This window comes from Macaca mulatta, chromosome 1 (genome assembly GCF_049350105.2).
Source record: "Macaca mulatta isolate MMU2019108-1 chromosome 1, T2T-MMU8v2.0, whole genome shotgun sequence".
Lineage (NCBI taxonomy): Eukaryota > Metazoa > Chordata > Mammalia > Primates > Cercopithecidae > Macaca > Macaca mulatta.
In genome coordinates this window covers 5,032,336-5,057,705 of record NC_133406.1, presented here as the reverse complement: position 1 = coordinate 5,057,705, position 25,370 = coordinate 5,032,336, and the positions used below count along the sequence as shown (strand labels likewise).

The window sequence follows — 25,370 nt, the reverse complement described above, 5'->3', positions numbered from 1 at the left end:
ACTAAGTATTGTGCAGAGCACTATAGGGTTTACCAAGAATAAAAATTGTCTGTGTCACGGAGGACCCAAAAGAGACCAGAGAGAACATTTTTATTCTTGGTTTACCGAGAATGACAATTGTCCCTATCCTGGAGGACCTAAAAGAGACCAGAACTTTAGGGAAAAATGAAAGAGTAATTTCGTTCATTGATGAATTCTTTTATTCTACTAAGTACTGTGCAAAGCACTATAGGGTTTACCAAGACTAAAAATTGTCCCTGTCCTGGAGGACCTAAAAGAGACCAGAGAGAAAAAGGCAAGTACACACGAACATGTGTTTTGCTTTGAGAATCGTGCAAAAGAGCTGACATGAGGCGGGTACCTCATGTTTAACGTACTCTGCTTCACTAGACGTAAATTCCTGCTAGCTTCCCTAACAAAGCTTCAAGGTAGGCACTAACACTGTTTTACAGATGAGGAAGCTGAAGTTCAGAGAGTAATTTTTCCAGGAACCAGCGTTCCAACCTAGATTGGCTGACTCTGAAGCTTATTAAATCCACCTGTGAAAAATCAAGTTAAGAAACAGGTGAAATGGGCCAGGTGCAGCACGTTGGGAGGCTGAGGTGGGTGGATCACCTGAGGTCAGGAGTTCGAGACCAGCTTGGCTAACATGGTGAAACCCTGTCTCTACTGAAAATACAAAATTAGCTGGGCGTGGTGGCGTGTGCCTGTAATCCCAGCTACTCGGGAGGCTGAGGCAGGATAATAGCTGGAACCTGGGAGGTGGAAGTTGTAATAAGCTGAGCTCAGGCCACTGCACTCCAGCCTGGGTGACAAAGTGAGACTTCTATAACTTTTATGATACAGTTTTCAATCAGCTGATTTACTTCCATTATTTCAGGAACACCCCGGCATGTTGCACAAGGCTTTGCCTGCTGGAGCGTCTGGTGTTCAATCTAGACCAGCACGCAGCCACGGCTTCTTTTGGCCTCCATGGCTGATTCCAAAAGTTCATGTAAGAAGGGGCAAAGAGGGATTTTAGAGCCAGAAGGGAACTGAGCTTCCCTCAGCCTTACAGAAGCATGGAAATTGAGACCCAGAGAGGTTAAGTGCCTGGCCTAAGGTCACACAGCTAGTTAGTGGTGGGGAGACGAGACTTGGTTTTGTCCAGTTCTCCTGCCATCTGTCGCTACTCAGCATAGTAAAGGAGATGGCGCAAGTCATCTGTGGCTCACAGAAGTGCTAGAACAATCCCATTCACGTCTTTGATGGTACCTACTGGAGCCCCATTATTTCCGATTATTCACATGCTCTGGGCACCCGCGGCCAATCTATACGTGACCTTTCCTGGGGTCAGACTTCCCTGGTGCCGTGTGGACTCAACGCAGCACGCAGCCTCAGCCGTTTCGGCTCTTCTGTGCATTAAGAGATCTGTTTACATTTAATTGAAGCTTGGCATACTCTGAGCTGAGGCGGCCTTGCTTTGGCCTTCTGAAAAAAGCATGCAGTTTTGGCCTATGAGTTTGAGTTTCATAGAGTAGCTTCCGATACCGGAGGGAGGCTGGCCCATTACTTTCTGGAGTCTTTCTGAATTGCACAAAACCTCTGTGTATGCCTTCTTTGTTGTTCCTTTCCCAGAAGCATAAAGTCCCTCAGATTCCAAGGCGGTGTGGCTGGGAGAGCCCAGGTCCGGTGGGGGCCAGGGATCCCTCCACGTCCACACACGAACAAACCCTCTGCGGTCTCCCGTCCTCACGGAGAGGCTATTATAGCAGAAGCTCCCTCGGCCCCCTTCCCCACCTCCTTGGAGTTGAGGGGGAAGTGAGAAAGGGCTTGGCTTGGTGCCTGGCACACAGCAACCCTCCATAGAAATGCCAGCTATTACTATTGCTATTGTTGCTATTATTCTCACGACTTCTCCATCTTCTGCACCACCCACAGGCTGCTTTGCTGTGAACACGGGGACATAGAGAAGAGTGAATGAGCTAGTGGGATGGGAGTGACTGAGTGTGAAGGTTAGGGAGGGAAATAAAACAGCCCGCAGCTCTGCTGCACTCAGCGCCTTCTCCCTGCCTGCAAAGTCCTTCCTGGCATCTCTGGAAATCCTGACTGCCCCACAAGGCTCCCACCTTCTCCCTCGTTTCTGCACAGCCACTTGGATTAGTACTTGCAACTTGAATGGCTCTTCTCATGTGCTGCCTTCTCCAGGGCCCACTCATGCCTGTGGCTGTTGCGGCCCTACTCTGTGTCATGCATTTGACATTGCACATCTTATTTATTCATTTATTTATTTATGGCAGGGTCTCACATTGTCTCCCAGGCTGGAGTACAGTGGCATGAACACAACTCACTGTAGCCTTGACCTCCTGGCCTCAAGCAATCCTCCCACCTTAGCCTCCCAACTAGCTGGGACTACAGGCACACACCACCATGGTCAGCCAATTAAAAAAAAAAAGTTTCTTATAGAGATGGGGAATCTTGCTATGTTGCCCAGGTTGGCCTTGAACTCCTGGGCTCAAGCGATTCTCCTGCCTCGGCCTCCCAAATTGCTGGGATTCATCTCTTTTAAATTCTCACATCAACCTTAGGAAGGAGGTGTTTCCCATTAACCATGACAGATAAAGACACAGGGCTCAGGGCAGTTAAGTGATTGTCTGAGGTCACCATAGAGTGACAGGGCAGAGAGGCAGGCTTGGGTCTGTCCAGCTCCAAAGCCCGTGCTCTGTCCACGCATCTCAACACTTACGGTTGCCGCAGCTGCTGTTGGCTAGCCCTAAGGTGAGCCATGGTCACAGACCTTCGACCCACAGCACAGTCAGGGGATGTGGCCAATTTTCTTTTCTTTTCTTTTCTTTTTTGAGACAGAGTCTCATTCCATCACCCAGGCTGGAGTGCAGTGGCGAGATCTCAGCTTACTGCAACCTCCGCCTCCTGGGTTCAAGAGATTCTTGTGCTTCAGCCTCCGTCCAGTAGCTGAGATTACAGGTGCGCGACACCACGTCGGGCTAATTGTTGTATTTTGTATAGACGAGGTTTCACCATGTTGGCCAGGCTGGTCTCAGACTCCTGGCTTCAAGCGATCCACCCGCCTCAGCCTTCCAAAGTTCTGGGATTACAGGTGTGAGCCACCACGCCCGGCCTCGACTTTCTTATTTATGCATTTCTGTGTTGACCATATCTTTTTCAATGAGCTTGCATTACTTGTGTGCTGTAATTGGAAATAATATTAATAATCACTGACAGCACCCTGGACAAGCGTCAGCTCACTGATTCCTCACATAACTCTGGGTGAGGATCTTGTGATGATCATTCTTGTTTTCTAGAGGAGAAAAGCAAGTTGTAGAAATGTTAGATAATTCACCTGCTGTCATCCAGTCCGTAGTGGCAGAGCTGGGGCTTAGACCCTGGTGGGCCTGATTCCCAAGACCTACTGTTGAGCTTTTACTGCTTCCATGTGGAAGAGAAGGGTTTTGTCTCAAGAATACAGGAAGCATTTCATTTATATGAAATATCCATCATCAGCAAATCCACAGATACAGAAAGCAGATTTGCAGTTGCCAGGGCATGGGGTGGACGGCAGGAGACGCAGAGTGACTGTTAACATGTATGGCATTTCCTTTCTTCTTGTTTTTTTTTTTTTTTTTTTTTTTTTGGAGACGGAGTCTTGCACTGTCACCCAGGCTGGAGTGCAGTGGCACGATCTCGGCTCACTGCAAGCTCCGCCTCCTGGGTTCAAGCGATTCTCCTGCCTCAGCCTCCCGAGTAGCCGGGATTACAGGCACATGCAACTACGTCTGGCTAATTTTTGTATTTTTAGTAGAGATGGGGTTTCACCGTGTTGGCCAAGCTGGTCTCGAACTTCTGACCTCAAGTGATCCGCCCGCCTTGGCCTCCCAAACTGCTGGGATTTCAGGTGTGAGCCACAGTGGCTGGCAGGAAACTCTTTTCAAGAGAAAAAAAAAAAATCTTTGGCTGGGCGGGGTGGCTCGCGCCTGTAATCCCAGCACTTTGGGAGGCTGAGGCAGGCAGATCACGAGGTCAGGAGATCAAGACCCTCCTGGCTAACACACTGAAACCCCATCTCTACTAAAAATACAAAAAAAAAAAAAAATTAGCTAGGCGAGGTGGCAGGTGCCTGTAGTCCCAGCTACTTAGGAGGCTGAGGCAGGAGAATGGTGTGAACCCGGGAGGCGGAGCTTGCAGTGAGCCGAGATCGCACCACTGCACTCCAGCCTGGGCGACAGAGCGAGACTCCGTCTCAAAAAAAAAAAAAAAAAAAAAAGAGAAAAAAATCTCATGAATGCAGAAAAAGTAGCAGCAGCAGCAGCCCGTGGGGATGGAAAACCCTAAAAACAGCATAGGAACAGATGACCATTGGAATTACCTACTCTACCAAAGGGGTCTGCAGGTTGAAAAATCACACTAGCTAAGGGTTACAGTCTGCTAAGCGCTAAGTTCTTTATGTTGATTATTTCATCAAATGTTCATCAGAACCCTGGGAATAGTTATTTTTATCATACCCATTTCACAGATGAGGAAACTGAGCTGTAGAGGGGTTAAGTGGTCATCACGACACTAGTAAGCGGCCGGGCTGGGCTTTGATTCCAGGTGGTCTGACCTCCAGGTCGACACTGTCACCTGTGTGTCCTGATCGATTACCCGTGAGTGCAGCACCCACAGGCAAGTCCCACTTCACTTCGAGAACACATTCCCATTTGTATTCTCCCTGCTTTCAGCAGTAACTGCTTGTCCAGCAGGGGTAAGTGCTTCAGAAACACTGAGCTCGGTGAAACCGCTGAACGCAGGAGCCCCGGTGAGACTCTGCCGGATGACGACAAATCATGTTCACATTAACCTTGTGCCCTGAAGGTTGCCTTTGGTGGGAAGCGGCACAGAAGACGTGAGTTTCTTGCCAATTCCACCTGGTGGAGAGCCTGCCAGGCCTCCTGACTTGTGGTCCTGTCTCTGGCCAGCACGGTGGCTGCTTTTCCTAGGCAAGTGTGTCGTAATGTCTCTCCCCGGGATGGCCAGTGCAGCTGCCCAGGACAGGTGTGCAAAGACAGAGCTCCACTGAGGCAGGGCGAGAAGAGAGTCTCGAAGATTGAAAAACAAAATAAAAAGCCAAACCCATAACCTTCTGCCGTAGATACTCTTTAAAGTCCTGGGGGAGGGGGTGGGCGTTATTATGCTGTGTGTGTGATGAGATACCAGGGCAAGCCACTGTTAATTTTATAATTCAAGTTCTGTTGGAATAAATAACCATAAAAACAACGATAATGACTCCATGCTCTGCAAATATTTGCTCTCCACGCAAGTATCTGTGGAAAAAGCATGAAGTCTTGGGTCCTCAAACTTCAGAAAACAGAGTACAGATCTCAGGGAAGCTCCAGGCAGAAACTGAGGGGGCTCCTGGAAAGTCTCTGAGTGTAAATGATACAAGGGCCATCCCTCCGTTGGTTGGCAGTAGGGGAATAATTATATCCTGGCCATTCCGGATTTATTTATTTTATTTTATTTAATTAATACATTTATTTTGAGACAGAGTCTCCCTCTGTTGCCCAGGCTGAGTGCGGTGGTGTGATCTCGGCTCACTACAACCTGCGTCTCCTGGGTTCCAGTGATTCTCCTTCCTCAGCCTCCTGAGTAGCTGGGATTACAGGTGTGCGCCACCATACCTGAGTGATTTTTGTATTTTTAGTAGAGACGGGGGGGTCTCACCATGTTGGCCAGGCTGGTCTTGAACTCCTGACGTCAGGTGATCCTCCCGCCTCAGCCTCCCAGAGTGCTGGGATCACAGGCATGAGCCACCGCGTCTGGCCCCATTTTAGATTTAAATTCCAGAGCCATCCACAACCATTTCCCCTGCTCTGCGCATGCCCCCACTTTCCCCAACCCCAAATCTAATCAGTTGATGGGATCCATCAATGTGATTTCTGCATCGCTTCTCCCCCATCTGCCTTCTCCCTGCCTGTGTCTAGTGCAGTGTCTCATTACCTCCTGTGTGGACCAGTGCAAGGGTCTCCTACCTCGTTCTTCTAGAAACAAGAGCAAACTTTCAAAAGCATGGGTGAGGTCAACTTACTCCCTCGTTCCAAATTCTGTAGTAGCAGCATTTTACTTCCAGAATAAAACACGGACTCCCCAGCCTGGCATGCAATGCACAGGGTGATCTAGCTCCATCAATCTTTTACTCACTACTTATTCAACACGTATTCACCGAATTCCTCCACGCACCCGGTGTCGGCATCCCCTCCGTGCACACCGTGCTGCCAACAAAGTCTTCGTGTCTTCTCTCAAGGACCCCAGAGGGTGGCGGGGGTCACACCAGGGTGCTAAGGACTTGCCCACTGGAGCCCTTGTGAGATCAGGGAAGGCTTCCTGGAAAAGGTGACTTATCTAAAGTCACTTGAAGTCACCAAAGAAGGCATAGGAGGGAGCCAAGAAAAGATGGAGTGGGTGTGGGATGGGAAGGCAGAGGGAGCAGGTGCAAGGCCCAGGGGTAAGGGGGTGTGGGCAGTTCAATATAGCCATCTCCTGTAAGAGGGAAAGTGAAGACAGGAGGAAGTGGGTCTCCGTTACAACAGGCTAGAAGAACCTGTCTGGGAGTTCAGGCTTAATCTTGAGCAGTGGGAGGCCATGGAAGGGTTTAAGCAGGAGAGCGCTTTGAATAGATTTGCATTTTAGAAAGATCATTCTGTCTGGAGTTTGGAGAAAAGATTGGAGAGGGGGAGAAGAGAGGCAGGGAGGTGGATATGAAGCCCCTTCAGGAGTTCAGGCAGAGGGTGATTGTAGCACTGGGGACGGTGACGTAATGAGTTGACAGAGGTAAGAGGTATTGAGGTGCTGAGGGGTCTTGGCAATTATTTGCTGTGAAGGGTGAGAGATAAGGAGGTGACAAGCCCACATCACAGGTCTCTGGCTTGGGTATGCGTGCAGGTGGTGGTGCCGTTTTCTGGGATGGGAGCACAGGACGAGCAGGCCTCAGGTCTGGGTGAGGGTGGGGAAGCATGAGAGGGTGAGCTCAGGTTTAGACATACTAAGAGTCAGTGCCTGTGAGACACACCAGGATAAATACTGATTGAGATTGACAGAAACAGAAAGGTTGAGACAAAAGCCAAAGGACACCAGTGTCGAAGGAAAGCCTTCAAAAGAGACGGAGAAGGAAGAAACACAGAGGTAGGAGGAAAACCCAGGGAAGTGGGTAATCCAAGGCAGGACATCAAGTAAAATCAGGACAGAAAAGCACTTCTTGGTTGTCCTGAGTCAGGAGGTTGTTAATGACCTTGACAAGAGCAGTGTCCCAGGAGTCGGTGCTGGTATGCAGAGGATCTAGGTTGGGTTGACAAGTTGTCCAAGGTAAAAATGTGGAAGCAGGAAGTGAATACCAGGTCTGTCAAGAACTTCAGCCATGAATAGTGGAGGAAAAGAAGAGGATTGAGTCTGGGGAGGGACAATCTTCAAAAGAGGTTCCCGCTCCCATTCCGCCCCTCCCTCTCTCCTTCCCTCCCTCCCTGCCCTCCCTCCCCACTTCTTTCTCTTTCAACAGGGGGATGAAGGAAGGGGCCAGAGGAGCTGGAGCAGGTGGAGCTCCAGATTCAGGAAGGAGAGGGAATGACCCACAGGGAAAGTTGTAGGGGAGTGGCTCCCAGCCTGGGTGGAGAGGTTGGCAGTGTGGGAGGAGGGATCCCTCTTTCACTGTTGCCAAGAGGAGGAAAGGAGGGGGCAGATGCAGATAAGCCTAGGGGTTGGGGCCAGGAGTTGGGAAAGTCATCTCCTCATCCTTTCTAGCCTTGAATGCTCCTGTGCATCGGGGCCACACGCTCTCCTCCCGAGGTGTGCTGATCTTTCTCCGCGTCACCCTCTGCATCTGCTCAGTGAGTTCCCCTTTTTCTGCACGTGCTTCACTCCATCTTTCAACGCAAAGGCATATCCAGATTTTGTGGAGCCTGAAGTGTATACAATTTGGGACAGTTGCTTTAAGAAAAAGAATGCTAAAATAGATCACTTTGGCAAATCTTACAAAAATCCATGGAGATGTGAAGGCAGCTCTTCGGCCCTTCCTGGGACCTTGAAGTGGATCGTTGTAAGCTCCCCCGCACCTGAGGGTTAAGCTTCATTCGCTTTATGTTAAGTCTTCCTCCATTTAAATGTGAAAATCCTACCCAAACCTCAAACTTGAACAACAACAAACAAAATAAAACGAAGAAAGAAACCCCAACACAAACAAAAACCTTCCTCCCTGAAGTTCCTCCTGTTGGAAAGAAGTAAGGAGAGCCTTAGTTTCCCCATCTGGAGAATGGAGCTAAGAGCCTCTATCTCCAAGTCCTGAGGACTTAATGAGGCAGCATATGGACAAAACCTGGCATAGTTTCCTTCCCATAATTGGTGCATACAAAATGATTGCTGAAGAAACAAAGGGATGTATGAACCTAACTCTCTTTTCTCATTTATCACTTTTTTTTTTTTTGGTGAGACAGGGTCTCACTGTGTCACCCAGCTGCAGTGCAATGGTGCAATCCTAGCTCACTGCAGCCTCAAACTCCTGGGCTGAAGTGATCCCCCCACATTGGACCCTCAAGTAGCTGGGACTACAGGTGCACATCACCACATCTGGCTAACTTTTGTATTTTTTTGTGGTAATGGCGTTTCACTGTGTTGCCCAGGCTGGTCTCAAACTCCTAGCTCAAGCAATCCTCCTGCCTCAGCCTCCCAAAGTGCTGAAACTACAGGCGCAAACCACCTCACTTATCACTTTGACCTACATGTTAGTTATCTGCATGCTCATCTTATCTTTCCCATTAAACTCCAAATACCTTGAGCATGTCTTATTATTTTTGAGTCCTTCCCAAGGTCTATCAGTGTGTCTTGCATACAGTGGGTATTCAATCAATTTATTGAATGAATGGATGGATGAATGAACGGAGAGTATGAATCACTTCATTAAGAAGGAAATTCATTGTTAGGAGAGTTGCTTAGAAATTTGCCTAAATGAGTTTTCCAGTTGAGGCTATCAATTCTTGGTGTCCACACTGGTGGGGATCGGTTAACAAAAGCACAGGAAGGACTGGAGCTGTGTCTTAACAGATAACACGCATTTGGTTGAGGAGGCAGAATGTGGAGAAGTCAGGGCTGGAGACTTCAACAACATTCAGAGTTTAGTTGGTGCTATTAGGAGCCTTCAGCACAAGACAGTCTGTGGAGTGCTGCTTGGGCTAAACACGATAAACTAGAGTACCCCTAAACTAGGCAAAAGCTGTCAAATGCAATTCAGGAAGACGAGTGTAATGAATATGTAGGATAATATGGGTAGATTTCTTACCGGATGCATTTTGAATATATTGCCGCTTAGGGAGAGCTCGTCTCCCGGAGGTACCCACATGGGGGAAACTACTTTTCTGTTTACTTCCCAAAGGGCTGTTGTAAAGATTAGATGAAAAAAAAAAAAGTAAAAGTGCTTTGTAGACTGTAAATGCCACATAAATATTCTTTATTATCACTGTTATTGTTGCATTCCTGGCCTTCTCTCTCTCCTTCCCCGCTCTTCTCAGACCAGTTTCCTTGAGGTATCATCATTCCCCAAGCACACGAGTGTGTTCCTAGACCCCAGGGTAGCCTGTACCAAGTGGTATGAGACATATATGTGTGTCCGCCTATTCCTCAGATTCGTTTTTACCCCTCAGTCCTGAGCACGATTCCTGGCACAAAATAGGAGCTTGGTAAATATTTGCCGGATAGAAAATGCTCTCAGGTGATGGGAAAATAGTTCTTGGATCATTTCATCCGGCCCCTTTGGTTTCATCTGACTTTGGTTGTGTGGTCTTCCTAAGAAAGGCGAGTCTAGTTTCCAAGACGCTAGACCTCTTTATTATTTCTAGGACGTCAAGGCCAAGCAAATTCCTTGTTACTCTACAAGTCTTGAAAAAAATGACCCTCCTGGAAATTCCTGAAAACCAGGAAACCAGAATGTTCCCGTTCTGATGTAACTTCTAAAAAATTCATAATATCAAATTAAGAAAGACAGTGTTTTTGTTCCTTTCTTCCTTTCTTTTTTTTAGTGGAAAAAGCCCCAACAAAATATCCGAGAATGTGGGTTTCGATCTATGTGATCTTAACCAGAGCACTTGACTACTTGGAGTCTCCATCTCCTCTTGTGTAAAGTGAAGATAATAATTCTGTCTTGGCTTCCTTATGGGGACGTTTTCAAGATGAATCGGATAATGCATGTATCTCCCGAAGCCCTGCAGCCTTATGCTTCATCCTCTCAGTGCAATCTTTTTAGGGAGGGCACTTGGTAGACACACAAGACATGTATCGATAAACATTGGCAAAGGGTCACAAAAAGGAAATACTAAGAAAATATGGAATAACAGCTCTCTCTGGGGGCAGATCAGTTGGTAGCTATTAAGAGGTGGATTTCATTCTAAGACTGGCAATGGGGACCATTTGGCAGGAAGAATGGGGATGTAAAGCACAGAGGAGAGAATTCCGGGGCCTACACCCATCTACTCCTCCTTCCTCCTCTTACAGAGCCGCCTGGTCCCAGGAACCCACCCTCTCCTGTCTAATTGTGTCATAGGACCCTGTGATATGCTTGCTGCCTCTGTATTCAACATCCCCCTCAAAATAGTGGCTCCTTTCCACTGATATACTCAATCTCCACCATCTTTAAAAAAATCCTCCCTCAACCCTATAAACCTTTGCCTCGATTTCTCCCTTTCATTGCCCAGCAACTTAATGGAGTTGAATACTCACTGTTTCTAAATCCAGTGAACACTTTCCTGTCTTCATCTTATTTATTTATTTATTTATTTATTTATTTATTTATTTATTGGGACATGGTCATACTCTGTTACACAGGCTAGAGTGCAGTGGGGTGATCCTGGCTCGCTGTAGCCTTGAGTTCCTGGGCTCAAGTAATCCTCCCAGATCAGCCTCCTGAGTAGCTGGGACTACAGGTGTGTGTGGCCATGCTTGGCTAATTTTTTAAAAATTTTTTGTAGAGATGGAGTCTCACTATGTTGCCCAGGCTGGTCTCGAACTCCTGGACTCAAGCGATCCTCCCACCTCAGGCCTCCCAAAGTGCTGGGAGTCACTGCGCCTGACCTCTTTATCTTATTTATGATGCTCGCTCCTTTCTTGAAGTGCTGCTTTCCTGGGGGCATCCAGTACATTACACTGTCCTGACTTTCCTCCCATCTGTGGCTGCTCCTTCTCTGTCTCTGTTACAGGTTGAATTAGATTCCCTCCAAAAGATAAATTCACATCCTAACTCCCGGCACCTGTGAATGTGATCTTCGGAATCAAGATCTTTGCAGATGTAATCAAGTTAAATGGAGGTCCTGTTGGATCAGGGTGGGCCCTCATCTGATAACTGGTGTCTTTATAAGAAGAGGAAAATTTGGACACAGACACACACAGAGGGCAGACGGCCATGTGGTGAAGAGGCTGAGATTGGAGTGATGTGTCCACAAAATGAGGAATACCAACGATTTCGGGGAACCACCAGAAGCTAGAGTGAGGCCAGGAAGGATCTTCCCCTAGAGCCATCGGAGAAAGCATGTCCCTGCCAACACCTTGATTTCTGACTTCTGGCCTCCAGAAATGTGAAAGAATAAATTTCTGTTGTTTTCTGCCATGGAGTTTGTGGTACTTTGTTACTACAGCCCTAGCCTCCTTTCAGGCCCAACCTACGTTACATGTGGATTTTCCTAAGTGCTTAGTTCCAGACTTCTAGTCATTTCTCTATGTATCTTCCCTCCTAGGCGACCTCCTCCACATCTACCCTTCAGCTGGGGCTTCTCTCACCTGTACATCCTACCCATCTTTTAGAGCACAACTCAGCCCTTCCTCCCACAGGGAAGCCTTCTGTGGCAGATGCTGCTGGTGCCCACCCACATCTCCTTGGCACGCCTCACTCCCAGTTCAGCTTCTTACTGCAAGCTGCTCCTCTCTGCCCGAGTGCTTTCTCTGGCTGCAGGAGTGCGTGGGGGCAGAACAGAACGGCAGAGAACTGACACCTCCAAGATCAGCCTCCAACAACAATGGATGGGAGTTGGAGAATATATAACCCAGCTTCCTCACCCCTCACTGGGGACCTAGCCTGTCTCCTGAAGGCCCCACGGGACTAAGCCTCCCTTGCCCGGTGGGTAACCTGCTGATTAACTCGCCCCATATTGGTTTTCTTCTTTGTCTCACTTCTCTACCCTCATAACTTGCTCCTGAGATTAGCCTGCTCATCCTCAAATCCTTATCTCAGGGTCTGCTTCTGGGGAAATCTAACCAAGACACCTTAACTGAATTACCAGCCTGGGGCAGGTTCTCTGATCATTCTTTCTAACAGCACGAGGAGCCTTGGCTGCTCAGATGTGATTGCAGTTTACCTGCACACATTTCTTTCTGTGATTATTTGAATAATGTCTGTTTTTAGTGCTAGAGCAGGGATCAGCAAACAACAGCCATCAGGCCAAATCCAGCTGCAACGGCTCATTTCCGTATTGGCTATGGCTCCTTTTGAGGTGAGTAGTTTCAACAAAGATCTTATGGCTTGCAAAGCAGAGATATTTACTACCTGGTCCCTTACAGAAAAAGTTTATTGACCCTTGTGGTAGGCTATACTTTTGTATCAGTTAGCTTGGCTGCATAAGAAACTGCCCAAAACTAAATTTTTGAAACAACTACCATTTATATAGCTCACAATTCTATGAGCTGACTGGGCAGCTTTTCTGGTCTGAGCCCGATCAGCTGATTTCTGCTGAGCTCTGTCAAGTGTCTATGGTCAGCTGGTGGGTCAAGCGGCAGCAATGGTCCTAGGATGGCCTCACTCACATTTTAGAAGGTGGTAGCTGTTGGCCAGTGAGACACTGGCAATTAGGCCATGTGTCTCTCACCACCCAGCAGGCTGCCTTGGGCTTCTTCATACAGCGGTGGCAACAGGGGTTCTATGAGTGGCCAAACAGGACAGAGCACACACATTATTCAAGCCTCTGCTTGCATATGTTGTCTAACATCCCATTGCTCAAAGCCAGTCACATGGCTGAGTTCAGTGTCAAAGTGGGGTGGCACGGAAAGGGAACCCACTGAACCTATGCCTACTTTTACAATTCACCATGAAGCTCTGTGAGGGCACAGACCCTGCACGTACTTGCTCACCATTCTATGTCAATGAGTGAAGCACAGTGTCTGGCACAGGGTGGGTGCTGAATAAATGTTCATTAAGTAAATGAATACAATTTAACTGTTTGAATAACAACGACCTTTTATTGAGCCTTTGCTATATAATTGGAGTGGTTTTAGATACTTCACATGTATTAGCTAATGCTTACCTAAGAGGCAGACACCAGTACCACTTTACAGACAAGACAGCTGAGGCTCATGGTCAGGAACTTGCCCTGTAGAGCAAAGGCAATGAGGAATCAGAATTTTAAACTAGTTTGTTTGATTTCAAATCCTGCTCTGTTAACCATCACCCCCCTCCTTTTTTTTTCACTAAAAGCTTTAAATTTTTTATAGTTTCAAATTTCTTCCTTTATTTTACTATTTCATTTTATTTCTTTATTTTACAAATTTCATTTTAAAATTGGGAGCAGGGTGTTTCTCTTGGCTTCCCCAGCCCTTTTTCTTTGGTGGCCCAGAGGTCCTGTTAACACCTCATAACCAACCTCCATTTCAGTGCTGGGTGGTATTTTTGACTTAAAAAGTTAGCTTGTGGGACAATCAACAGCCACACACCTAAAATCACCTCTTGACAGCTCAGCAAAATTGAAGGCCAACATTTCACTCAAGAAGGCAATAAATCCAGCCCCCAAGGCGGCCGCTGAGAGGCTCTGAAACAGCGCTGGTATCTTATCTCTCAGACCATTCAGGCTGTACATGAGGGAATCCATGGATCAAAAGCAAAAGAGTCTCCAGAGAACATAGTCCTCGAAATGACCATTGTTTATTCAGAGTTCAATAATTAATCAACCCCACAAACCTTTCTTCAGCACTTACGGTATTCCAGGCATTATGCTACTCACAATGGGAGAACAGAAGTGAACAAGAGTCCCTGCCGTCAAGACTCTCATCTAAACAGACAATGATTTGGCAATGTATCGAGTGTTCTGGTGAAGACGTGCCCGAAGAGTACACAAGGGGGGCGGTGAGCTCCGTTTGGGTGGGAAGCTGAAGAGGAGAATAGGAAAGTCTCTATACAACCTTGGGACTCTAATTCAGGTTTGAACAAGGTTGGGCTTCCAAAATGGTACATTGGGGTAGGTAAGCTCATGGACTGAGATGTTCATTTGCAGATTTGTTATTTCTGCCACTTGTTATTTGTGCAACTTTGGAAAAGATGACTTCTCTAAGCCTTAGTTTACTCATTCATGAAATGGGTGAGAATCTTATCCACCTTAGAAGGTTTTTGTGAGGATTAAATTAAATATATATATATATTGTGCTTAGCCTGATTTTGTGCTTAGCCTGATTTTGGGCACGTAGTCAATGTTCAATAAGTGACAGGTGTGATTAGTGGTTGTTAGTAATAGTATTGCTGGTAGTGGCATTCTCACCTATACTGACCATTCCTTCATTCATTTAACAAATATTTGCTAAGTGTCTGCTGTATCTCAGACTCTATGGGGGACACAAAAATGACAAGATGCACATGAAACCTTTCAAAAAGCTTACAGCTTAGTGTAGAGAAGACACTTGCAGAAGTAGCTACCCTCCTGTCCAGAGCTAGGCTTGTATCCAGTAAGATTGGGCCTGGAATCCTCCTGCACATCAGGACTGGTTTCCCTGGAATACACACATTTGCTATCTTGGACCCCTTCAAATCTTTTTGATTTCAGATTTATCTCTCGTTTTTCATTTGTAGTTTCACTTTTGTCTCTCTGTTTTGGTGCTTGACACAATTCTACTGGTACTGACCTCTGGCTTTCATTTTTGGCTAGGGCTGATATTCTCCCTTTGGATGATGTGATCTAGGGCCACTCTAGGCAATCATCTTACCTGAGCTAGCCTGAACAGGAGCCCGATCCAAGCTTAGTCCTTAGGAGTCCACCAGATGGCAAATTGAAGGTAGTGATTGAAAAGCATCTCCAAGAAAAAAATGGAAAAGTGCTACAGAGAGCCCAAGGGAGAGCCAGCCTGGCCTAGACTCTACCACAGTGGCTTGGTGGACAGAAAGCAGCCAGCTCCTGTGTTGTAATTCATTTCTGTGCAACACAGAGCTCATCCTTGCAGCCTCCTAGCTGACCTCATGTGACTCTGCATATACACACCTCTTGTTAATTCATCTAGTGCCGTGAGTTGCTTGACTGTAACTAGACATCTCCAACAATCCATCAGTTTATTTATTAATTATAGCAAACTGGTCTCAGCCACAGAAAATTAGAAACGAAGTTTTCAATAAGCCACATCTCCAGGGATAGTTCACAAAATCAAAAAGAGGAATACCTGGCCAATCTAAGTCATTATCACAATCAAATAGTGCTAAATGGTTCTTCATGGGACAAGCCTAAATTAAGAAATTGTATTAGCAGCTCTAATCATTATTGATTATTTAATTATCAGCCATTTAAAAATCGTCTCCAGTTTTGAGATTATGGATCAGATTGAGATTTATAACATCCTTCTTTAGTTCACTCTACCCTTTAACAAGATGTATTGCAATGTTTTTGAGTTAGCACTGATCTTACCTCAATCCCCGCCATAGTTTCTTCATTCCATGGCAACCTGGAGCAAAGATAATAATAGCTAACATTCATGGAGTTCTTATTATGTACTAGGAAAGTGTTTGAGTTCATAAATAACTCATCAATGAGAACTCATACATGCTCCTAGCACACATTGTGATTGATTATATTTATTAACTTATTTAATCTTCATAAAACCTTACAAAGTAATTATTATTACTCCCATTTTATAAATAAGAAAACTGAGGCACAAGGACATTTGATTGAAGTGTTCACAATGAATAAGCAGGAGAGCGAAACTTTGAGCCCAGCTAATCTGGCTCCAGGGCCCTAGAATCCATGCCTAACCACTAGGTCACTTCACCTCTAATGCCTCCTAGCTTAGTGTTCATTGCCTGGCGGGTACTCAATCCAGCCAACCATGGGAGTCCCCACCAGATTGTAGGCTCTTTTGAAGACAGCATGGTGTCTTATTTACCTCTGTATCTATCCTTTACCATTGCTAGCACTGAGCTTTGAATTATAGAAACTCAACTCGTGTGTGTGTGTGTGTGTGTGTGTGTGTGTAATTGGAAGGGTAAGATTGAGGGAGGGAGGTAGCAAAAAGAGTAAGATAAAGATTTTACTGATTCCAAAAGTAGCCTGAAGTCTAAAGATGTTATAATCTCCACTCAGAATCTTTGGGGGTAAACATCTTTAACACATACGAATATATCAGAGCCAAGCTACACCCTGACTAGAAGACCCCAGGTCTGAGAAATCAGGGCCTGGACGTACTCTCTTTGAGAAACGTTAATAGGTAACAAAGAAAGTCGGAACGGTTGGTGAGTTAATATCTGAAATGCAATTCAGATGAAGTCATATCCAGACTCTGCCAACTTTCAATTGCTTCCAGCATCTTCAAACACCACATGCCAAAATCTTCCCTCTACCTCACTCACCAACACCTCTGCTTCCCAGTCACTGCAGCGCAAAATCCCGTCTTTGAATCCTCCTTCTCCCTGTTCCTCTCTCCCCTACCTCCATCTACCCAATCTCCAAGACCACAGACTCAACCTCCTCCTTATCATGGCCACGGGTCCCCAACTCCTCTTTCCCTGCCAAGTCTCCTGAGTGGCCTCTCTGCCTGTTCTCATCTTTCCTCTATCATCTGTGCACCACTGTTGCTATTATTTTTCTAATTGCAGTTTTAGTATATCCTTCTCCTCCTGGAAGATACGTGATAAATCCCCACTCCTGCTGGAGTAGATAGTCCTTTACCTTGAATTCATGGGGCTTTTATCATATCACTCAATTGAGTAATGTAGGTTTTATTCCCGCCTCCCATCCCACATTCAAGTTCACAGTCTCCACTCTAACCCAGGTGTACTATTTCTAGACCCGCACGTGTTACCTGCTCTTCCCTCCTGCCAGGTCTTTATGGACCGCCGCTCCTCCAGCTGAAACCTCCTGTTTCCTGCCTGCCTTTCAATTCACATAAGCTTATTGCTTTTTACCAGCCAAACCCAAAGAGACACGTCATTGAGGGTGGTGAGGCTCTTTTAATTTCTCTTCTCAAAAGACACATTGTCTAGCAGATTGTATTCATCAGCCGTCAGGACACATGCCTAGGTTCTTTATTACCTGCTGTGCTTTTATGTCGGCCTCCTCAATGGGTTGTCTGTCAAATCTGAACTTTGTCTTTCTCAGGGGCAGGTCTCTCTCAGCCTTACTTGTTTACCTCATAGTCTGTGCCGATTACTTTCGAAGACGGCCACTTTGGAAGAAACCTACCTAGCTATGGAGATGCCTCCAAGGAAGGAGGGCAGAGCCAGCAGCCAGGACCATGAACCTGGAGGTGGATGGCCCAAGATGGGATGGGAGGAGCAATTGGGTCCAGGTGCCAGATGCTCATTCCTTTTGACGCCCTTCAACACACGTGTTATTCCTCAAATGCCTTGAATAAAACAACCAAGTCAAATTCTCTTCTTCCTAAAGGGGATCATGATAGACCTCAGCAGGTTTTGGACTCAGCCAATAGAGAATAGGCATTTTTAGTACTTAGAAAATAGGCTCACCAGCCGGGTATGGTGGCTCACACTTGTAATCCCAGCACTTTGGGAGGCTGAGGCAGGTGGATTGCTTAAGCACAGAAGTTCGAGACCAGCCTGGGCAACATGGTAAAACCCCTCTCTAAAAAAAAAAGAAAATAAAAGATGCTCACCTTTGGCTCACCTATGATAGAATGGACATGAGCATTATCCTAGTGACAACTGACAAAACTCATTTCATCCATTTCTGCGTTTTTAAGATGCTGAGTCACTCCTGGCTTGGGATCCCATAATCCCATCTGCTTTAGACAGATGCTAAGTAGGTTATTTTTTTAGAAGTCTTTAACTTCTGTCCTAAGTAGTGGATGCCATTTCTCGCCACGCTATTTATTCCAGGTGACCCTTATAAATGGTTCATTCAAGAGGAACTCAGAGTAGGAGCTCTCCCTTACCCAGAATTTTCCTAAAGATACAGACCCCTTAGTTTGCTATGGATCCCGTTAGAACTCTATGACAACTCTCTCCTTAACACGTTTCAAGTCTGGGTCTTTAATATTTTGTCCTAGGACTATAACGAATCTAGGTGCATTAGTCCATGACCATCGCCTGCTCTACTATTTCATTTCAACAAGGAAAAGACTGAGAGTACCCTCCAAGTTTTGCAGAATAGCCTTTCAAATATCCACAGTCTCACAAAGGGAGGGTGATGCAGTATGAAACAAGCCATACAACCTTAGAATCAACAAGCAACTGTTAATATTTCTTCAAAGACAGAATCGTCACTTACTGTAGTTAACTTTTCTGAATACCAGTATATTCATAGTACTCTCCTAGGCACTGAGAAGAGGGCCAAGGTGATGATGGGAAGGTGAGAAAAGAAATAAAACGGGTCATCAACCTTAAAGGAATTACAGGCAATTCCTGTTATTCTTGGTAGTAATGTTCTATAAAGTCTCTGTGAACACTGAATCAAGTGAATACTGAACTCTTCTTCCTAGGGGAAACACAGGGTTATGTTCCTGTGAGCCTCTGGTCACAACATCTTTGTCCGTTGATCAATACATGCCTTGTCTTTGTGAGTGTGTGTCTGTTTACAGACATGATATTTAACACATATTGTTAACTCATTAACGTTGAGCTCATGGCCAACAGCATCATAACTCATGGGTGAACAAAGCATATCTACACATGTATTTTCTCCATAAGGCACATCACAGCCTTTGTGCACTTAGGGATGCTAGACGCACTGCAGCCCTACCCTTGGGGGCCGTTTTAAATGGCAATAGCATCAACAAAAAGCACAAAGGTGCAAAAAATGTGTCATTAAACGTACCACAAAGAGGACACTTGTTTACAGGTTGAAAATTAAAATGAGCGGGCAGAGCATCCCCTGGTTTGACCTCACATGGGAACATGTGTGTGGGACGATTCGAGTTTTTCTCCACTCTGCACACATCTGCGCCTGATTGTGAAAGTGCCACGGTGTTGATTTGGGGGTAACATAAATTCAGCAAGTGGGCAAAGTCACAATTCTGGAATTCATGAAGAATGAGGACAAATTGTGTATTCTGAAAGGCCTGTCAACAACAAATTATACAATTTCTGAGACAGAACTGGGGCAAAAATGAAATATTGTAACCTGGACCAGCTACCTAATTTGCAGGGCCCAGTGCCAAGTGAAAATACAAGGTCCCTTGATCCAAAAGACAGCAGAGCAGGAAGCCACATGTGGGTCTTGCGAGTGAGGGCTCTTTACCGCTGCACAGTTCCTGTGCCCATGAAGCTGGCCCGACCTAACAGTTAAATGACTACATCGCGGGGAGCAGGCTTGGGGACTGGATTAAGAAAGGGTTTCTGGAGGTGGTAGCATTTGAACAAAGCCTTGGATGGCTTAAGAAAGTAGCTGAAATGAATGGCTGAACACCACCAATTCACGTAATGCCCACCATATTTACCAACAACCGTCTGGAGGCCTGCTCCGAACTCCATGGCACAAAGGTTGGGTAGCTCTTACCGACTTGACCACGTGCCAGGTCCTGAGACAAATGGTTAACATGCGTTCTCTCATTTAATCATTACAGTAACCCTAAGAAGGGCGATGTTATGGCCACCTGCATTTTACAGTGGAGGAAATGGAGGCTTATTGAGGTTAAGTAACTTGCCCAGTGTCACACAGCCAGGCGCAGAGGAATGATTTCAACCCTGACCCTCTGGCCCCCAAACTCTTACTTAGAACCTTCCCCAGAGCATATTTCCCTCTTTAATAGGCAATACATGTTGTCCTATTTTTAAACGGAGCCATCCTTGGTAGTCTCACTATCAGTGGGGGCCAGGTAAACACACATGTATCTCAGAGGGGATAGGTGAGGCCGAGAGGGCACCTCCATCCCTAACCTACTTCCCAATCCTATTGGTTCACGAGCAAGGAAGCGGTCATGCCATTGAGACATGGCCAGGGCCCTTACACTTGTGTAATTCCTTAGAGTTTACAAAGTGCTTCCACCTTCATTATCTCATAGGTTCTTGCAACAGTCCCGTGAATTCCAGACACATTTTACAGATGGGAAGCTGATTGTGAGGGAGGACAAGTGACTAGGCCAAGGGGCAGGCAGGCAGGAAAGCAGGCAGCCAGGCCGGTGAGGAGTGAAAGCGGGAGCCGGAGCCCAGACCTGCAAGCTCCTGGTCAATGTTCTTCTGGCTCAGCCCCTCGGCCTTCACCAGGACCATTTTGGTGGCAAGTCGTTTAAAATCACGGTACAGAAACGCCTCAGCTCCACATCTTCCCCTGCCTGACGCCTCTCACTGATACAGTGCAGGTGCGTGTGTCTGGGTTTGCTTAGCAAATGCATTCTCCTTTGGATTTTGGTTCTTTAAGAGTGGGGCAGGAACACAGAGTATTTGATAGGATAATTAATACTCTGAATAGTATACAAGACAGGAATCTGCTGGCAGTTGAGGCTCAATTTGTGAACTATTCAGCTGAAGGGGTTTTCTAGCTTCTCTGAACAGGTTAATTAAGCAAAGTTGCTGGAGGGGGCTCCCCTTGGTATGGGGGCAGGAGGAGCAGAGCAACATTTGAAGACTCGCGCACCGACTGGCATCTTTACCCAGCACCGGGAGGCTCTTTGGATCCAAGAGAGGAGGCTTTCCTTGCTTTCCACTTGCTTTGGCTCTGGTCACTGGTCTCCGTCTTGCAGCCAGTGTGCTGAGGCCCTCTTGGGCCCCCTGTCCTGCAGCAGACGTGAGGGGACGGAGGGCTCTTTCTCCTTCCAGCAGCGGCACAAGGAGGAGGGCAAGGTCCTTTCTCTTCCATGTTGAGATGAGCTGTGGCGGGAGGGAGGGAATAAAAAGAGACGCTGGCTCTGTGTTCCAGAATTAATGGTTAGCGTCTGCTGAGGCTATTCGCGCTGTAATGGAAATTAAACAACAAAAGCAGGGACGAAGCAAAACAACCCAAATGATCAAAAAACATTCTAGTGGTGGGTGTAAAACTTGCTTTCTCTCAGCAGCAGAGGTCCAAGTATCCATACCCACTGGAAAGCTGAAGTGCTGAACAGAATACCTTTGTAGTCACTTTTGCTCAGAGACACATGCACACACATACATTTAAGGAGGAACGCGCCGTTCGCTGCCCTATGAAGTATCACACGTCAGCATAGTAAGCAGTATATTTCACACATGAATGAGGGGTCTGAATCTCAAATGTAAGCCACTGGAGATCTGTGAAAATTATCAAAAGGGGTGAGTAGAAATTCAGCAATTTTATTCCGTTCAGTAAGGAATAAGTCTGTGGTCGCTAACCATCCTTCTGTCTCATCAAGAAATTTTGTGGTAGACTCATTCTATGGAAAGTTTGTCTACAGTTTTCCATCTGCTGTGATAATCGTTATTAATCAAGCTGCTGTCATACCATCTTGGGCTGTGATTTTGTTAACTCCTCCATGCTAAGTAGGGTTTGTCCTGGGGAAGGAAGATGTACCTGAGGGGCCCGGATGGTGTGTGCTTCCTGCATCACGTGACAAGTCTCTGGGCTGTTAAATACCATTTTCTAAAAGAAGCATAAAATGGGGACTGTGAGCATCTATCTGTTCTAAGACTCACCCATCAGATTCCCTGAGATCCTGTTTGAGGTGGGGAGTCGGTTTCCTACCCCACAGGTTTTCCATGCAGTCCATGTGAATCTCTGATTTCACCAGAAAACGTATTCGCTGTCTGCCCCGCAGCTTCCCGTGTCTTGGCCCCTGTTGAGTAGGCACATGCTAAACTCCATTCCCACGCAGTAGGGAGAGGGGACTCCTGGGTCTCTAAGAAGCTGACCCTGAGTTAGTGTCTGGAGCTGCCCCTGGGTCGGTGGTCCACAAAAATCAGTGCTTTCAAGTTTTTTTGGTTTGTTTACTTCATTTTTGTATTATTTTTATGAAGTAATTTAAGGCTAAACAATGTTTTAAAAATAATCTAAAAATTTCATCCACCACCAGAGATACTTAGCTGCATGTGGAGTTCATTTAGAAACTAGAACCCCAGCGTTGGGAGACAGCAAACAGAAGGTAGTGGTGGATTTCCATTTTAGGATTAGTGCAATGGAAGACATTTCACAAATATGACTTTGTGCCTAAATACGTAATAATTCATCACACTGGAGATACCAATAAAAATGAACTGTGGCTCACCTTTCTGGAATCTTCCATTGGTAAAATCCCCTCTCCTCTCCTGGCCTGCCTCATCCATCTCCCAATACATCTTATTTTAAAGGCAGAGAGAATTGAGCCTGAGAAAACAGAGGTGTGATAGAGAGAGGTGATATGATAAACATATTCAGACTGATGAACAGAGCTTTTGTAGCTCCTAGTGTAGAATGGAGATTGTGATAATAATAAAACAACGAAGATTTATTGAGTGTTAATGTGTGCCAGACACTGTGCTAATTGATTTATATCCATTATCTCATTCCGTCCTCATAAGATCCTATGAATAAGTTGCTGTTACTGTCCTGCAACTGGTAAAGAGCAGAGCTAGCGTTTGCATTCAGGTTCCCTCCAGAGCCCATGCTTTTCAACACTGGGCTCAGTTGAGAAAACAGGCGTCCAGCAAAACTAAGAACTGAAGTGCATGATGACTTGACCTCAAGGAGAATTCCTCAGTCTTTAAGGAAAGAGTTAACTACATTCAGTCCTCTGTACTTACCAGGACACTCAGGAGTTTCCAGGTTAACCTGGAATTATCCAGAAGTTCAGGTAGCCTGGAGATAACACTGCCAAACAATTTAGATTAATTAAGATTTAAATTTCTTTTGATGGCTTTTCTTATTGTCCCTAGACTTTCAGGTCTATAACGTGTAGATACCTAGGTTTCCCTTCCTCTTATGGTGTTTCCCTGTTGCACCGCGAATGTTCTGACTTTTGTGCACCTCAGATTTTTGTCTCACTGCCATAGTCCCGCTTTTCTTTGCTTGGATGAATTTTTTTTTCTTCGTACTTCCGGGTTTCTATTTTTAAAATGTTTTCGGAATAAGCCCCGGATCTCTACTGAAGAAGACAGGTACTATTCTCATTGCCTGTTGTCTACCCTCTTGCTCTGCACTAGCCCAACTCCAGTGTTTTAAACTTTCCTTCCTTTACATCCCTACTGCCTTTATTTACATCACTCCTTTCCCAGTTTTCTCTCCTCTTCTATCCTAAATGTTCAACACGGCTCTTCCCACTGAGGAAAGTACCCCCTCCAGGAAAGAGGAGGTTCAGCTTTCCAAGCTGCCAATTCAGCATGGCAGTCGGGAAGGCAACAGAGAAGCATACATTTAAAATTGCTGACAGGCATAGAAAACCCTGTAGGACAGTGGAAAACGGTGGAATCCAGGAATTTTCCGGGGCCGTTCATTACTCACGGAACTTTGGCAGGTTGAAGCCTGCTCACCTCTCCCCGAGGATGAACGCTCCCGCTAATGGAATTCTTCTGTTTTCCTATGGCTCTAGTTTTGTTATCTTTAGGCACCGAGTCAAGCAGCATGTGCCAGTGGGGGTGGCAGCTGCCCCTGCTGTCACTGTCCTGGCATGGCGATGACCCTTCTCTCTGGATCAGCGTCAAGAGGATGCTGTCATCCCATGGCGCCCAGCAAAGCCTCCACCCCACCTAGCAGGGCACCAGGTTGTCTCCAAATCCCTTCCTTTCACCGTTAACCGTGAAATACCCAGCCCAGGAAATGAAGGTGAAAAGACCTGTACATGCATAGGTTTCTGCATCCTGATCATACAATTTCTTTTATGTGGGGTTCTTCTTTTGCTGACTATGGTTTCAAATTCTAACGATACTGTAACTAATTCCTGGAAGATGATGGGATTTTTTAAAGCACAATTAAATTAAAGCAGACTTTTCTTTTGGTAAACTTATTTTTAGTAAAGTGTATAGGATTAAAAAAAAAAACCCAACACAACACTAGCAACATGCTCAATCTGGATGTGAAAGCACACTTTCCAGCTAAAATTCCTTACACATATTTTATTAATATCATTTAAGAAATGCACTGGCTTATTAGTCTAATAGAAATTTAACCTTGTATGAGTAAGTATGAATACACAGCAAAGCATCTGAAAAATCTAATTTATAGATACTCAAGTGAAATAATTTAAACTATTAAAAATGCTAATATGCCTGTCGACCTACTATTTAATTTGCATAAAATACCATACAGGGAGTCACTGCATAAGAGGACAGAAGTGCCAGGATGGAAAATCTGAAACAGTCAGGCTCAGAAAACGTCTAAGGACTCATAGAGCAGGCATCTCCGATTTTAAAGTCAGCCTTAAGTCCTATAAACAACTGTACACCCATTATCTAACCTCTGTATTGTGGTTAGGAATTCAAGTGCCTAATTACATGCTTAGCAAAGAGGAAAAGACACAAGGTCCTTCATGACAGGTCAGCTTTAAAATGGGAAGTGTTTTTACTCAATCTGATCCCCTCATAATAGAAATGATCCTAAAGTTTCCCCCTTTCCTTTCTCTTTTCCACTGAAGAGAATTATGAGTGAGAAAATGCAACCCACTGGGAAGCAAATCCTCACTGCAGACCTGATGGTTGAAATTCCTGACTTGATTGATTGCCCTGATGCACTCCCTTCCCCTGGCAGGAGCATCCTCACCCCTGCCCAGGACCACAGAGCCATCTCCTCCGCGCTGCTCACCAGACCCGCCATCCATTACCCCCTCCACTCAACAGCTGTTTCCTGCTTGCTCCGTGCAACGTGAGGCTTTTTTAAGCCTTTAAAAAAAAGATGTTTATATAGTTTTCATGATTTCCTTTTGGGCTCTAACTAAATGACTGCTCTTCTTCTCTCCTCCCCCATGTCTATATTTGACACCACCAAACCAAGAGGCTGGCCGTCCCAGGGTTAACATCTCAGTGAATTGGACAGGTAGACCAGAGTCACAGGAGGTCACAGCCCTAGCAGCCTTCACCGAGGTGCCAGTGCCATGGCCGACATCGCCACTGGAGCCTCGCTGGAGGGTGAGAGTCACAAAGCCTGCATCTTCCCAGAGCTCTCTCTCAGCTCCCAGGAACCACACAGATCGCATCAGGCTCCAACTGGAAAACAGGCTGCTGCCTTCCTTTCCTTCCAGGCAATAACGTAATGGGAACCGGAGGATTCTTAAAAGGAAAATGAACAGCAGAAAGATTGGTGCCTCAGCTATTT

General features: G+C 45.9%; 1 long non-coding RNA gene across 1 annotated transcript; it reads right to left on the bottom strand.

Moving 5' to 3' along the window:
- Positions 1 to 14,624: 14,624 nt before the first annotated feature.
- Positions 14,625 to 17,129, bottom strand: LOC106995234 (uncharacterized). Its single transcript, XR_003730108.2, has 3 exons — positions 17,047 to 17,129; positions 15,657 to 15,693; positions 14,625 to 14,754 (listed from the first exon to the last, which is right to left on the bottom strand). It is a non-coding gene; the product is annotated as an uncharacterized LOC106995234 (long non-coding RNA).
- Between the last annotated feature and the right edge of the window lie 8,241 nt (positions 17,130 to 25,370).